This window comes from Microtus oregoni, unplaced genomic scaffold (assembly GCF_018167655.1).
Source record: "Microtus oregoni isolate MIOR12 unplaced genomic scaffold, Mior012 000016F_ref0000370, whole genome shotgun sequence".
Lineage (NCBI taxonomy): Eukaryota > Metazoa > Chordata > Mammalia > Rodentia > Cricetidae > Microtus > Microtus oregoni.
In genome coordinates this window covers 32,513,860-32,522,579 of record NW_024543075.1, presented here as the reverse complement: position 1 = coordinate 32,522,579, position 8,720 = coordinate 32,513,860, and the positions used below count along the sequence as shown (strand labels likewise).

The following is an 8,720-nucleotide window of genomic DNA, read 5'->3' as shown; positions in this document are numbered from 1 at the left end:
TTATTTATTTTGTTTAACCGGGTGCAGGACTTCTGTAGAGTGCAACTCGCAGCACGAGTGAACTTCACTTCCAGAAAGAAAGGGCAAGCGAGAACTCTGCGATGCTCCAACCCGTAGTCTGCAAAGCCTAGGATTTGCGCGAGCACCATGAACTTGGGTAAAGCGAAAGGGCTAAGGGAGAAGTGGCGGGCTGGAGAAGTCGCCCGCCCGAGCCTCAGTTTCCAGAAGAGCAACCTTCCCTCCAGCCCGGGAGCAGCGGTACCCGCGCGCACCAGGAAGGGGTAAATTGAGGCACAGCAGGCGGAGGCGCGCACACGAGCCTTAGCAGCACCGGGCCACCCCGCCTCACACCGCACAAAGCCATCGCGCGCGCCATCGCGCGCGGCCCTCGCCCCTGTGGGCGCCAAGCCCCGCCCCGCGCTCCCCGCCCCACAACATGACGTCACCGCGGCGGCAGGCCCCGCCCCACCAGGGCACGGCGGCATGACGTCACCGAGGCCCCACCCCTCCGGAGCGAGTTCGGTCCTGGCGTTCATTTCATTCCTGTCCTCATTCCGCACATTCTTCGCATCGCTCGCGCCGCTCCGCGCCGCCCGAGCCGAGCCGAGCCTCCGCGGCCCCGCCGCCCGCCGCGGGCGCCCCCCAGCACTTCGCACACTCGCTTCCAGCCCGCGGGAAGTCCGCGCGCCGGGGCCCGGGCCCGGGGCGGCCGCGGCGGGGCGCAGGCCATGCGCTGACCCCCCAGCGCGCAGCGTCGCCCGAGCGCGGGCAGCTGCCCCGGCGCGCCCTGCCAGTCCCGGGAGCCGGCGAGGCCGGCCTGGGGCGGCCCGGTGCGGGAGCACCGCGGGGAGTACCGGTTGGAGCAGCTCAGGGGCGACGGCCCAGCGTCCCGAAGTTTGCCGCGCCAGCTCGGGCGGCCGAGGTAAGTTGCGCGCGGGGCGGACGCGGGGGCGCGGGCTGCCTAGGCGTCACCGCAATCGGTGCTTTGTGTGCGGCTCCCGGGGCTCTCGGAGGGGAGCGGCCGCTCCGCCCTGCAAGTTGGGCCGCAGCCCCGCGCGGCAACAGGCGGCCCCGCTCCTCTCTTCTGCGCGCCCCTCTCTCCCGCGTTCTTCTCTCCCGCGCTCCTCGCTCCTTGTCCTGGAAGCACCGAGTTCCGCGCGATCGCGGGTGGGGAGAGCGTCCGGTGCGCAGCCTAGAGCCTGCAGCACGGCGACTCCCCCGGCGCCCGGCCCCTTCGGGGTCCGCGCCGACCCGGGCTCCTCCTCCCCGGAGATGAAAGAGGGCTCTCTCGCCCTTGCCGCCTCTCCAGCGCTGCCGCCGCCGCCGCCGCCGCCGCTCCAGTGCACATTCAAGTGGAAAATTTTCAGGAGTCAGCAGAAACATTGTGTCCAAAAAAGACTGAGTCGCAGTTACCACCAAACCCGGGAGCCGACTCTCCCTGGAAAACTTCCCCTCGGTAGGAAATACTGGGGGATTTGTTTGTTTATTGGAGGAGAAACGATCCCCAGGAGGGCAAAGAAATCTGGGGACACTTTTAGCCTTTGTTCGCGGCAGCACCACTTGTTTTCAAAGTCCAGAGGCCCGTTTGAAAGAAAGTTCAACTTCTAGGAGTTTTTCTTTCTTTCTTTTTTTAATTTATTTCTTAAAAAAAAAATCAAAGCTACATTCTAAGAAGTCGAAAACAATGAGGGGTCCACACTTCTTCCGACGAAAATAAAACGCAGACCACAGTTTTCCTCTCTTTTTAATCGTCTTTCTTTTTAAAGATTTATTTAAAGTTGAATGGTGTCACCCGTATAAAAATATTTATGAAACAATGAAATACCAGCCACCAGCGTTTCTCAGGAGGCTTGTTAAGTTCTTAGAAGCTGTCTGTGATTTACAGAAATGCAAATTGATCTCAGTCAGCGCTGGAAACTTACGGACAGATATTCCAGGAATCGGGAGCGTAGAAAGGCCGGGTTTTAAAATAGCACATTTGAAAGGAGCCGAGGCCCTTGGGGCAAAAAGGTCTGTAAATACGATCAGATTTCAAAATAGTGAAAAGGAAAATATTTCAATTCCTACAGATAATGCAAAGTAACAGAACTCAAATCTCCTCCCCGCCTTGTGGCCTGGATTCGTTCTGGAAGTTTAGGTGGTCTGGTGGCATCGGGTGTGCTAAGTACCTGCAGGTGGTTCCCCCGGTGGACAGATCCTTCCCGTTAGGGAGACGCGATCTACCGGGAGCCAAGGGGTGGCTTGTCTGTGCAAGCCTGAGCTCTCGGGTGGGGGCTAATCTGCCTTGAGACTGGGGCTGGGAATAGTCCTCAGGCTGCACAGACTGTGCCAGGGGCTTCCGCCTTTCAGCCCAGTCTGCGCTTTTTTGTGAATAGCAGGATCTTTGGGCCCAGGCACATCTGAATGCTTATAAGGGTCAGACTTAGATCCAACTTTGGTAAGAACCTTTCCTCTTTAGAAGGAAACAGTAGAGCCAGTTACAGCGCGGCTCCGGAAAGACAAACGCGTTTACTTGAACCTTTGTCGATAGCAGGGAGTTTGAATTGTTGGTGATTTTAGGGGAAAGGCATACTTTTCTAATCTCCCTGTTTCCATAAATGGTCACAAGATATTTTTGTGTAGTATTTCTTTGGATGTGTAACTGTGCTGGACTCTCAGGTTTCAGGTTTTCAACAGTTTACAATTCTTTTATTTGTTGTTGGTATAAAAAAATGAACTGATAAGCTGTCTCCGTTACTGGGTCTTGCTGATGTCCTCAGTAAAACCATTTTATTTTCACTTTAATGGCAAGTATTGTTTAAACTGCAGCCTTAGGGAAATATTAGAATACTTTTCATTTTTTATTTTTTTAAACAAGTTGAAACAAAGCCAGAGAAACACTTTGCCTTTACAAAAGAGTTAAAAAAAAGGGGGGGGGAGAGGCTAGAATCTTTGTGTGAGTTCCTCCTTCCTAGGTTTCTTTATAGACTCTGGGCACACTCTGGGATTATTGGAAGTTTTGTACAAGCAAAGGCCAGGATTTATGTATATAGTTAGTGATCTTTAATCTGAAGCAGGCAGACATCCTAGCATAGTCTGGCCCAGGCTGCAGAAACTCTGAATGAGTAACTCTCGCTTGTTCTGTGTGCGCTTCCCCGCACTGTGAAAGGGTGGGAGTGGGCTTTCAAGGATCACCTGGCGGGGAGTCAGCTTCCTGCCCCTCCTGCTTTCTCTCCCCTGCCCATTTGCTGTATACAGCTGGAATTAGATATTCACATACTCACTTTGGGTCCTGCGTCTTCTGATTAGAGAAAGCAGAAAACTAAGAAAAAAAATGAGCTCATTAGTCCATAACCAGTGTTGATTTTAGTTGGTTCTGATAAACACAGACGGAGATGTAAGAAGGCGTATCTTCATGGGACTCTCTGGGGAGGAATATCCTTCTAGTCACTGGTCCAGACTGCATTTGGCATCATATTGTCTGTGGACAAGTCTATAACAAGAGCAGTTGAGAGACCGGAGACCCCAAGCATGAGACAAGCCATTAGCAGCATTAGGGAGTTGCCTGCTTTGGAAATGGATAGATCCCCTCCACCCCAATCCATGGCGATTTTATGAGAGGAGCCTGGACATCTGTAGGATTGTTTTCTTCTTTAATCTCATGTGTTACGGGTTAATTGTGAGCATAATTCTACTGCTCGCAAATGGAAATTGTGATGGTGTCTTATCACCACAGAGGTCGGCGCAGATAACTGTGTATGATCTGGCGGGCCTAAAAATAATGACCCTAGCCACGCAGAAAAATTAGGGCTCTCGCTTCGAAGCTACCATTTTTGGTGCTTGGATTCTGTTTTCCAGCAAAGGGAGTATGAAAGCAGAAAAAAAAGTATACATATATATTTCTGAGTTAGAGCTGTGCCGAATCTGTTGAGTGGTAAACCTGAGTAGAGTCTGACCCCCCCAACCCCCAGAGGTTTAAGAAATACTGACTGAAGCAAGCGTTCACCCAGTTTTCTCCCCTAAGCTGCAAGAAGACATTGTTTTTGTTAATCAAGGCAGGCCCAGCTTCTCTTTCAGAATTCGGTGCCTGGAATTGTAGGCTGCTTGTGTACTACATCTGAACCCAGCACGGAAAATACATTGTTGCTCGCCCTCATTGGTTAACATAGGCTGTGCTTGGCTGTCTGGGCATTGGTGATGGCTGCCACCATGTTTTTTAGCTTTCTTTTGCCTTTTCTTAGCCGTAGAGGCTTTAGGTCATCTTATTTTGAAGTTGGGGCCTAAGTCATGTAGTATCAATATGCTTTGTTTCATATTCATCAGGTACAGGATCAAATTGGGTCTGTCCTTAGCGGCGTCTCAGGCCTGGGCTTTTGGATAGACACTAGTCTAGACCCCGTTGTGTGGCAGCTGTTGTGCCTCTCTGAACAGGGTATTCTGTGCTTCTGGCTTCCAGGACATAGTGTGTAACTGGAATATTTTGGTTCTCCGTTTTTTGGACGGTTTTTGTTTAGTTTCAAAGCTGTGAACCTAGTTGCCAGTCCTTCGAGGCTCTTTTTTATGGGCTTCCTTAGTGCTGTCCCATGTTTGAACTTGAGGTTGAAATGTGATCATTTCTTCAGAAATCTTCAGTTTTTGCAGTGGGGCAGAGTAGAGAATTTTGAAATGTGTATTTTTTTTCCCTTGGTCCAAGTGAATGGTAAGTCTTGATTTTGCAGGGCAGGGATTGGGTCAGTGTTTCCCACGGGGTGGGCTACTCTTAGATACCAAGGTCCCATTTTGTTCACTTACACAGTTGGGTGTCTCAGGGTGGTTTACACACACACACACACACACACACACACACACATCTCTCTACTGATTGGATAATGGGGATGGCTCTTCAGAGAAGCTGTCTCTTCAGTTTCATGGCAGCCTAAGGGAAGGCTCTGCACCCCCCACCCCTATTTCAAGCTGGTATTTGTTATCCTGGTGCTTTCCATATTCACTCTAGTTTTCAAGGCTCCGTCCTGTGATTTCATTCGCTTTTTTTTCTCATTCTGAAGCTGATCCCATGCAGCCGACTTTCAGCCTACTGTATAGTAGAGGATGATCCAGAACTCATGATCCTCCTGCTTCTTCTGTGCAGATTCTGGATTACAGGCTGGGTGGGTTTATAGCCTTGCTTGGGATCAGACTCTGGGCCTCATGCATGATAGGGAACCCCTGTAACAAGTGAGCCTTATTGTCAACCCTGTATTAACTTTTTTTAATTGGGAAAGACGGTGTTGGAAAATGAGCTTAGACTTAAATGTGGACTAATTCACTGATGAAGAGATTAAGCATCCGCCTCTGCAGGGGGACGTTCTTGGGACTCACAGGATCTGGCGGGTTTAGACACACATGCAGAAGATGACCAGCTCTGAGGTCTGAGAGTACACGGCAGCACTGATGGGACCTGAAAAACTGCTGCTGATGGCGGGAAATGCTAATTATGTGAGAACGCACTGAACTTGTATTCTCTGGAATGAACTTTAAAAAAAAAATACATCACTGTGCTGCCTTTTAAAAAAATATAGGCACAGCGTTCTAATTATCATAATTCAGTTCAGCTTCGCTCTTGGATGGAGTTCAAGTGCAATCTCAATTTAACTTGAAAGGTTTTTTTTTTTTTTAAATCTGAGAATGTTTCAGAAAATTTGAGAAGTTCATCCAAGACTGTTGTCCACTTAGGTGTGGGGATGGCGGTGGGCAGAGAAAACCAGTATTCACTTTGTAGTAGTTCTGCTGTGGGTGTTGAGGGGGAGCTGGCTGCCTCCATTTTTGTTTTCAGTCACCTCGGGGACTGTCACCTGATGCTCCAGCTGCAGCGTTCTCATTGCAAACCAGTGTCTTTTCTCTAATAGATAGTCAATTAGATAGATGAATATTTTATGGTCTTCTGCAAAGACAGGAAAATCTCTAGGAAAATAGGAAGACACATGAATTCGTTTGACAAAAGACCCGGTCAATCTTTCATGCCAAGCCTTTGGAAGGCAATACCTGTTTGCCTTCACACCATGACTTCCTGATGGCTTTGACAGCATCCATCCCAGGGCCCCATAGCCTACAATTTTTCTATGACCTTGTTATCTTTTTCAAGGAAAATGAAGTTAATGAAGAAAGGACAACTTAGATGCCCTGAATCCTATTGCCGAAGTGCAGAGAACCTGCAAACACCAAATGACTTCATTTGCTCTGGCTCCGAAGAACTGAATTCACTTCCATAGTGGTGGAATAAAAGGAGCTAAGCGTTTTTAAATAGCCACTCCCTGAGGCCCGCCTGGCCCAAGTGTTTTTTTTTTTTTTTTGAGAAAAGGGCATTGTCTGCTCCTGCGCTAGCTGGGAGCCTGCCTGCTCACCCTCCCCCCACCAGCCATGTTCCAGTTCTGAAGTTGACATCTGCTTTTCTTGTTCACCTGCTCTGTCCCCACTCACAAGTGCATATGCAGCACACACATGTGCGTTCTGCAGGTAGCCCTGGTGTCTGACATGAAGTGTGTGTGGTATGTGTTTCAAGTCCCCACTAGGGGAAACACAAAGCTAATGGCACAAAATGAAATGTAAACACCATAGCTGCCGACATGCCTGTGCTGCTGGGCTCCTGTCCCACAACGGTGCTTTCTGGGCAGGCGAGCCTATTGTTGTGGCAGCAACAGGCAGCAGAAGTTGGGGCACCATATGGCCCATGAGGGCCTCAGATAAGCTGTCTAGTGAGTCAGCTTATCAATAGCACTTTGATACGCCTCATTTTCAGATCACCCATCACCCGACCTGGGGTGTGCTTGGGTCTCATTCCAAAACCATTGTGATTGTGAGCCCATGTTTCCATTGGAAGGATCTCGTTCAGTCCTTAACTCCCCGGCTGCCTCCTCATTCGGAGCCTCCCGGAGACAATGGTGGTGAAAGTCAGCTCCCATCAGCTAAAGGGACTCTGGTGCCGCCCTAAAGTCCTCAGGTGTTGCCATCGATAGACTGGCAGAGAGCAGGCTGTCAGTACTTCTTTCATATTGGCGGAGCCCAGAGGTCTCCTAATTCAGAGTTGGCTTTTGTTTTAAGTACCGAGGAGATAACATTGCTGCTGTTTCTAGTCTGATAAGAGGGTTCTGCTAGATATCCAGAAAACCTCCGTAATTTTCTTTCACCTTCATCACGAAGTGCAAAAATGATTGACATGTGTGTCTGGAAGGGCCGCCTGTGATTTGGAGGCAGGAAATGACTGCTTTTCATACCCAGGAATTGTTAAGAAATGCTTCTAGAATTTCACTCAGGTGTCCAGTAAAAGCTGAATCCAAGTCAGAATCACTCCATTGCTGATCGGCTGGAGCTGCAGGGCCCCGTGCACAGGCTGGATGGTTTAGGACACTTGGCCATGCACATGACCACTGGTTTATCAACTCCTGGGCAGATGTTTTTGCCTCAGTTACACATGCCTGGGAAGCCAGGGTTAGACCCTTTCCCCATCACCCCCACCTGTATGGGTACACCCAACCTTCAGACCCCTCTCCCATTTTTACATTTTGCCGTTTGTGTTTGTAACTAAGGGCATGAAGACCTGTTTAGTGGCTGATTCAGGGTTCTTCCTTTTTCATGGCCAGGTCAGCCTCTAATCCTGCCTATGTCATTAACACCAGCATAGAGACTGAAGGGCTGGACCTCTCTCATTGCTCTCTGATTCTAAACCTCTGTGAAGACGGGAGGGGACCATGTTCTATTTGTTTCTCTTTTTATCCTCTGATCGAGTCAGGGTGAGTGATTTCTCAGTTATCTGTGAGGCTGTGTGTGTCTAGGAATTTAGAGGAATCTTCACGGAACTAAAAAAGTGTGCACAAACCTTTTTAAAGCTATTTATTAGTATAGATTGTGTGTGTGCCATCTTATTGGCCCACATTTTTGTACAAAAGAAGCAATGAAACAACCTGGACCATCCTCTCTGTGTCTGCCATCACCAGCTCCCTGGAGAGCCCTGTAGTTGTTTGTAGATGTGATTCCCAGGGCTGCAAGAGCAGATTTCTGCTCTGACTGCTGAGGTTCTGCTGTTTGAGCAGGGAAGACTCTAGAGCCCCTCCTGCACGGTGGAGCACCGAGGGGTCAGGAGAGTAAGAGCCCAATAGCAGTCTGAATCAGACTCACAGGAACCACGATGCTCAGCTTCCTGTCCTCATGCTTCCTCTGCATCCATCTCAGACACTTGGGCATTCTCCTGATCTTTGTAGAGCTGCTGCTGCCCCTGTGCCTTTGAACAGTGACAGCAACTTGGTGATCAGGAAAAGGCAGCCAGCGAGCAGTCTCTAGGCCCTTCCAAGACAGACATGAACAGAGAGGTTGTGACAAGTCAGTGGGGAAGGTAGGTGTATCGAATTTCCTGAGTTCTAAAGGGCAAATGTTTATTTTATTATTTTCACTTTTGTGGTGCTAAACATCACACACACACACACACACACACACACACTTCCACTAAGTTACATCCCCAGCCTAGGAGGTGTTTTTACTCTTTATTTTTCTCTCCTCTATCTCAGGTTGGCCTAGAACCTGAGGATGACTTTGAACTGACTGTCCTGTATCCATTTCCTGAGTGATGGGATAATGAGCTTGTGTCACCTGGTTTGTGTGGTGCCGGCAACGGAACCCCAGACTTCCTGCAGACAGGCAGGCCCTCTACCAACTGAGCCTTGCATCTCCAGTGTTTTGGTGCTTGGGTGTGTGGGAATGGGAGAATCGTG

The 8,720-nt window shown here is 49.6% G+C and overlaps 1 protein-coding gene across 1 annotated transcript in view; it reads left to right on the top strand.

Annotated features, from left to right (window-relative positions):
- The first annotated feature begins 567 nt into the window (after nucleotides 1-567).
- Nucleotides 568-8,720, top strand: part of Tead1 (TEA domain transcription factor 1) — a 226,478-nt gene continuing 218,325 nt past the window's right edge. Inside the window, exon 1 of the mRNA XM_041666187.1 lies at nucleotides 568-922. The gene's annotated coding sequence lies outside the window, so the exon portion shown is untranslated. The remainder of the gene's footprint in view (nucleotides 923-8,720) is intronic.